Genomic DNA, 8,031 nt, shown 5'->3' on the forward strand with positions numbered 1-8,031 from the left:
GGATGAGTTGTCAGTGTGCCCTTGGAGATATTTTGGCAGGCCGGCCACTTCTGGGAAGATTTACTACTGTTCCAAGTATTCTCCATTTGGAGATAATGGCTTTTGCTGTGGATCAGTGGAGACCCAGAGCCTTAGCAATGGCTTTGTCACCCAGTCTGATATATTTCAACAACTTTTTTTCCCTCATCTCATCTGCAATTTCCTTTGACCGTGGCATAGTGTGCTTGTAGAAATTTGTGGAGACTACTCCACTCTGATGGTGAGGTTCAAAATAAGTGAGGTTTAGATTAAACAGGCTGGCTGCAATCAAGCCTGATGTTCAATCAGCTGAATCTAATTATCAATTAAATTTGATTGATTGGTTAATTGAGTAACTAAGGGGGGAACTACTTTTTCACATGGGTTATATGCGTGCTTGATAACTTTTCACTAAACAAATGACATTTTTAAAACATGTGTTTTGAATATACTCATTTTCCCTTTGTCTAATATTACATTGTGTAAATATTTGAAACCATTGCGTGTGACAAATATGCAATAATAAAGAAAATCAGGAAAGAGGAAATACTTTTTCATAGAACTGTCCTTAATCGCCTCTCTTAGCTGTGTCACAGAATAATCTTTTTTTTTAAATCAAACCTTAATGTCAGCTTCCTTTCCCCTTTCTCATATTTCCATAATGTTGATTTCATTTTATTATTGTTTGAAACATAGGAGATGCTTCCAGATGCTTTGAATTCATATTGCAAGCAAAATGAATAAATTTAATAAACCAGACCTTAACCAGTCATGCGGATAATGAAACCAACCCTGCGAAGATTAAGTCTGTTTGTGGTCCCTTGACCACTTTTCTCTAAGAGTCCATCATGGCAGTGTAAAGTAGGTTTACCCGCAACCGCACCTCTTTACTTTTATGGCTGGAATCTACCACTTGAGTGGATAATTCATCTCCCTTAGGCCTTGGGCTATCGGCATGAAGACAAACATCTTAATGACCGCTCGTTTCCATCATTAAATTGAGTGTGTTGCACATGGGAGGTGCATAATTCTGGAGAGTATATTATTAAAATGCTTTTACTGCTCTAATAAAATCTGAGTATTAAAGAGAATACTGAACTAACTCAAACAAACAGTGGTGCATTTAAAGTGCATTTTTGGATGTCAAGTGAGCTCCATCCCCAAATTACATCACCCTGGTATAACCCCTCCCTCTCCCCAGTGTAGAGAATGGATTCAGAAAATGTAGAAGACTGCAATACAAACACTATGTTACAGCAAGTCTTAAATATAGTGCTTGTGACCTCAGAGAAAATATATTTGTCATCATTACGCAACGTTCTCCAGTTAACGGGATTCCTAATTGATGAAAAGCGATGTCTGAATGACATCATTACTTTAGGATATGGATAGATTGTGAATGTTGAGCAGAGCAGGGGTTTACCATTGGATGTAGAACCAGGCCTTCAGTAACCTTGGATGATCATAATTCCTACTGCTCCTTACCTACAGTGACATTTGATGAGGAGACATCCAGAGCTGGATGGACAATCACCACCTGAAGCTCAACCTCTCCCCTCCTTGATTTTTCCATTTCCCTAGGGGATACCTTAGTGACATCATCACCCTGTGCCAAGAATCTCTGAGTGGTGATGGACAACAGGCTGTCCCTCTCCCAGAACATTGTAGCGGTAAGCCGGGCGTGCAGATTCTTCCTGTACAACATCCGGAGAATCCACCTACTCAACCCAGCTCCTGGTCCAAGCAATGGTACTATCCCGCCTGGCTGGCCTACCAGCATCTGCCATCAGACCCCTGCAACTCATTCAGAATGCTGCAGCTCGTCTGGTCTTCAACCTTCCCAGACACTCCCACGTAATCCCCCTGCTCACTACCCTCCACTAGCTGCCCGTTATGGCTCGCATCAAATTCGAAACATTGGTCCTAGCATGCTAGACAGTCAAGGGATCAGCCCCAGCATACCTTCACAAGATCTTCAAACCCTACATACCAGCCAGACCCCTCCATTCCGCTACCTCAGGATGCCTGGCACCTCCCCCTCTTCGCACTTGCGCTTCCCGGTCACGTCTCATGTCTGTTTTGGCTCCACGATGGTGGAATGACCTTCCGTCAGAACAGCTCTCTTCAGGATGCACCTCTCCCCATCCCTCCCTACCTCCCTGTAGTCTCTAATTGACTTTGTAATCTTACGGTTGTAGCTAGGTAAGCTGTTTATCTTAGTTGACTTTGTTACTGCACTTGTGGCTACTCAACTATTGCTTGTTTTATTTGTGTAGACTGCTTTTCTGCTGTTTTTGTTGTGTTAATCAGGTTAACCGATAGGGTTAAACTACACGGTCGTTCCCTGCACTTGGAACTGTACTTCCCTCTAGGGTTTTCATCATACTTGTTCCTGGTTATGGTTATACACTTTGTTGTACGTCGCTCTGGATAAGAGCGTCTGCCAAATGCCTGTAATATAATGTAATGTAAAGATTAAGACCATGGTGAAATGTTCTTTACATTGCAATTACACAGACAATGATAAATACAAATTGCTGTTTCAAAGCCACCCAATGGGGACTAAATGTTATCTGCTAGAGTTGGATTAACACTGGACATTTTACTGTGTAGCTTCCATTTGCCTTCACTATGCTGAAGCCTTCCATACAGCCAGCTCTTAAGAATCAGAGGAATCTGCAGCACTGACACAGACTTTGATAAACATGCACAAGGATTTGTGTTCATGCTTTCAGGAACGGGGGTACAATGTGAGTCAGCTGAATAACACATTAGAAGAGGTAAAGAAGATAAAACATGAAACTCTACAGACTCCTAGACTGAAAGATAAAACCACCTTTCCAATTTCTTGTGTTATGACTCACAGTCCAGTTTCTCCAGATGTTAAAAATTCAGTGAATTGCTACTGGCACATACTCAGCAGTGATCCCAGTATTCAGAGTCATTCAGATCATGTCCAAGATGTACTTACAAAAATATTTAATAATCTAAGAGTCTATTTAGTCAGAGCAGACATTTTAAATCCACCACACTTTCTTTCTCACATTCCTCAAGGTAACTTTCCTTGTTATAATAGGCAAAGCATTCTACCGCACTCACTCGAGGTAAGAACTAAAAGTAAGAGGAACGATCACTTGTATGTCGTATATTTAGTGTATTTGCTTTTAAATGTTTATGCAGTCTTTCTATGTGGGAACAGAGCGAGTTAAGAATAAATTAACACAAAAGTGCTGTTAGAACCAGGATGAGAAATCATGTTGCCTGACATTTTAATGTTTGCAAACATAATGTCAGTTATTTAATAAGATGAAATATTAAAAATTCCACACAGGGGTGATGGAGGGAAACTACTCCTTCATAGAGAAGAGTGGTGAATCGATTTCTTTTCCACAGTGAACCCGAAAGTTCTAAATGACTCACATTCCTGTTGTTGTTTTTTTATTTCTTTTATAACTGAGGACCAGAATCGTGGCCAATATTAATTACACTTGTTCTTGGCAATCTTGCGTTTCCCTGCATAGGCAATAATTTTCATTCCTTCTTTCCACCCGAGACGATTTCTGAAAATAGAGTATTTGCTTGGTTGCTTCCCCAGAAGCCAATTTGGAAATATTAATAAACATTCAAGTATTAGGAAAAAAGTAATTTTGAAACAATATGTAAACAAAAACTGCATAATCATGATTGGGTAAAATGCAGGTGTTTGACTTGATTTTCGATAATGTCTGTCTAAACTATTGTTGCAATTAATTACGCAAAATATTATTGTAATAACCTGCTGAATGTTCATTGCTAATTATGTCATATGCTTTGAAGATGTCTGCCGGTCGGTTGTTATTAGGCACACTGAGGAAGGCTTGATTGCCTAATTGTGACCTGATTACAAGACCTGATTACAAGCTCTGTCCTTCTCAATGGAATATAGTATATTTAGTAAAATAAGGATACAGCACACATGGAAATAGCATTAGATATTTGTGTGATAGCTTCCCTGACTCTAGTGATGGACCACAGCAGGCCAACTGCGGAATGTTTCCTCAAGGACCGATGGTTTCTGAGCTTCAGATACTTTTATTGGAGAAAAAGGAAAGAGAGAGAATTCCAGCAAATTACATGAATTACAGGTATGATTTCAAACTGTACAGTGGCTCTTGTGGTCCGGCTTTATCCAGCTGAGGACTTCATAGTGACAATGTAGACAGACAAGCGCATCAACTACCAGTGACAAGAGGCATTGCTATGTATTTGGAAGGAAGCAGGGTTAACGCATCCTTAAATTTTTTTGTCCCCATCTGAAAATCCTGTCCATCATTTTTTGAGGAAGTGTACCATTTACCCTTTCACTGGTCCTTTTAATAATGGGAATTATCAGTGCTGAAAATATGTTAGCAGTGTATGGTTTCTGTTTTATGTCAATGCTCCAAACCCAAGTTATTATTTTGCACTGTATATATTGTTTGCAAAAGAAGGTCAGGTTCCATCGGGATAATTATGAGTTCTCGACTAGCATTATCAGCAGTAATCCTTTCTGAGCCTGCAGAACATAATGTTTAATTGGATGAAGCTTCAAAGGTACAATGATAATCATTCACAAGAAAAACAAGAATTAAGACTATTATATCTAATAGAGCATTAGGGCACCCCATCACAGTGATCAACTATGGGTATTAATAATTAATATCATGAACTCCTTTCAGAGATTAAGGCTGGGGGATTATTAAATTATCACATATGATGTAAAGGCATAAAATGATAATCATGTTTTAGGGAAAAGTAAACAAAATTAGTCAGGAAAGTGCCTAAAATAATAACTTAAAGCTGCTCTGAGCTTTGTGGAAGGAATCTGGCACACTGAGACCTTGGACATGACCTAGGTACAGAACACAGCAAATGGGGTGAATAGCCTCTCCTTGTGCTTTCACATAATTAGTTTAATCTAATAGCAATGAATCTGCGTCCTAGGGGTGTAGTGATCACCATGTGTGCATGTTCCTTTGTGCATCTAGGGAACTGTACAGATCATCATTAGAGCCTGAACAATATATCGGGTCGATATTTGCGTTTTGGGACGGTATATGTATCATTAATCAAGGACAAAATGTGGCCGATGTAGAGGACATATATATAATGTATTTATTTTCTTACACATGGGTGCTCCTAGGACTCCATCTCTACATCTACAGTAAATGTATTTCTAATCATAGAATCAGATACATTCATAACTTTTATATTTTCATATATTAGTTTGTCTTCACCATGGGCTCCGCATAGATTTAAACTTATATTTCAATAGTTATCATCCAGTGGCCCCCATAAGCACTACAATGGATCTTGATTGAAGATCATGATTAGTTCATTAATCGAATAATGAATTCATAATTTTTATTTAACCCCTTTGTGCAATGCCGTAGTGGCCAGGACACCGGCATCCTAAGATTGCTCCACTCAGACATTCAGTGCTCCTGCAACCAAACCGTTGATGAAAAAAAAACAAACCGTGTGTTCTAGCTTCATTAGTAGACAAAACACAACAACTATGCCAAATACAGAGTGTCTACGTGCCACAATTGTCACTTAGTTTGCCCATTTAACAAGCACCCCTGCCCAGTACCATCTGCAACAAGACCAAAAATAGCCCGAAGGTATAACAATACAGCAGTGAAAAATCCTGCTCACTGAATTGTGAATTTTTTAAAATTTGTAACACATCATTCTACTATCAATATCTGCAACTAAATATGGAATAAATATACAAACAGGTGATAAATTAAAGGAAAAACTTGAATAAATTAGTGGAGAGACATAAAAATGCCCATGCTTCCATACAGGTGTACTGTGTAATACAATTAAGCCATTAACATCCTATCATGCTCCGTGCCATGTTTAAAAATGCTGAGCAGGCCCAGTTGACCTCGATATTGGCATGAGGAAAAGATCTAAGTGACTTGGAAAGAAGGTTGATTATTTGGGCACAGATTCAGTTTCAAAGACTGCTTAACTAGCTAGTGTTTCAATAGGAACAGTGACTAAAGTGAAGTCTGCATTTAGATCTATGGGAAAGACATCAGTAAATAGGGTCAGAAATTGTGATCGAAAGCGCACATTCGATGACCGTGATGCTTGTGCGATAAGTGAGGAAAAATGGTAGAGCAAGGTAATGAAAATGTCAATGCAGGATGTGCTCAGACCGTGGACAACTAAGTAGGGAGGGATATTATAGTAGGGTTGCAGTGCATAAACCTCTCATTACAAAGACAAATGCCCATTTGAGAGTTCAGATATGCAAAAACAATAGGCATGGGCCTATAGTGATATGGAAAAAAGTGATATTCAGATGAGTCATCCTTCACCATATTCTTGACAAGTGGGCGAGTGCATGTGCAGCGTACACAGCTGTTATGCTGTGGAGGGCATTTGGTTTTGGTCCATGTGTCCCCTTAGAGGGAAGGGTCACTCAATGCAAAGTTATTCTGAATGATCACCTTTATCCTATGATGCAACATTTCTATCCTGATGGGAGTGGTTTCTTCCAGGATGGCGATGCCCCCATCCACAGGGCATGAGGAGTAACTGAACGGTTTGATGAGCATGAAAATGATGTGAATCATATGCTATGGCCTTCACATTCACAGGATCTCAACCCAATTGACACCTATGGGAGATTTTGGACCAATGTGTTAGACAGCGCTATCCACCACCATCATCAAAACACCAAGTGAGGGAATATCTTTTGGAAGGATGGTGTTCCATTCCTCCACTAGAGTTCCAGAGACATGTAGAATCTATGCCAAGGCACACTGAAGCTGTTCTGGTGGCTCACGGTGGCCCACAACACCTTACTAAGATACTTTATGTTGTTTTTTCCCGTAATGTGTCACCCATCTGTATAATCTTGCTAATGGTTTTACATGTGATGTCTTTTTCAAGAGTCAGTTGTCATTTTTTGTTTTAAACAATCAGTCAGAGAAATAAACACACAAATAAAAAGCAGGGTAGGTATTTACATCACCAATGCACAAAACCACACTTGCTTTTACGCCTACTATTCTTCAGTTCATTATGGTTTGATTGATGACTTTTTTTTATCCATTAGAGGACAGTATAGGCTTTGTAACAGTATATGGCATGTTTCATTGGAACAATAGAGATTATGCCCAGCGTAACACCATGAATAGTTACGCAGTAGTATTAAAATAATTTGTTGAGGTGCGATTGTTTTTTTCCTTCCTTTTGGAAGTTTTCGCCAACTCAACAGCATGGCTAAATCAAATTCTCGCCAAGTTGATGTGGATATTTTCTGAGTGGTTCAGAAGAGGAGGAAGATGCATACAGTCTATCAAGGATATATACAGACATGATGAAGATTGTCATATTTGCTGAGCATATTGGTGCTAGCTAACAGCTGTTAGTATAGGGGCATTGGGCCTCATTCACCAACCATTCCTTAAGAAGAATTTTATTCTTAAAACCCACTTATGCAGTTTTCACAAAGATTTTGACATTCACCAATGTTTTCTTATTTGGGATTTGCTCTTAATTAAGAACAGAATCTACGCACACTCAAGAGCACACTTACGCACATTTGAGTGCTGACATGTTTCTGCAAAATAATTGGTTATTGCGATTTATTCAAGTCTACAGTTGTATAATTTTATAGGATTTCAATTACAATAATATTTTTATAATTTATTATTTTTTTAATTATTATTTTCATTATTTTACAAAGCATTAAGGTGCCAGGTTCCGCCTCTGATGGTGGTAGCCTCAGCGGCAGTTCATATGTAAATCAATGATAAAAATCAAATCATTGTAGTGACCTTTTATTTTTGGGGGTTTCAATTATGCAATGCTTGGTCTATACTGCAAAAGCAAATGTTTAAATTTTGAATATAAACTAAGCACTTAGGTAACACTTTTTAAACACATGGACATGTTGAAGAAGAGCACACTTATTCAGAGGCGTCACTAGGGGGGTGCGGACCACACCGGGTGACACCATCAGAGGGGGGTGAC

This window comes from Anguilla rostrata, chromosome 12, assembly GCF_018555375.3.
Source record: "Anguilla rostrata isolate EN2019 chromosome 12, ASM1855537v3, whole genome shotgun sequence".
Taxonomy (NCBI): Eukaryota; Metazoa; Chordata; class Actinopteri; order Anguilliformes; family Anguillidae; genus Anguilla; species Anguilla rostrata.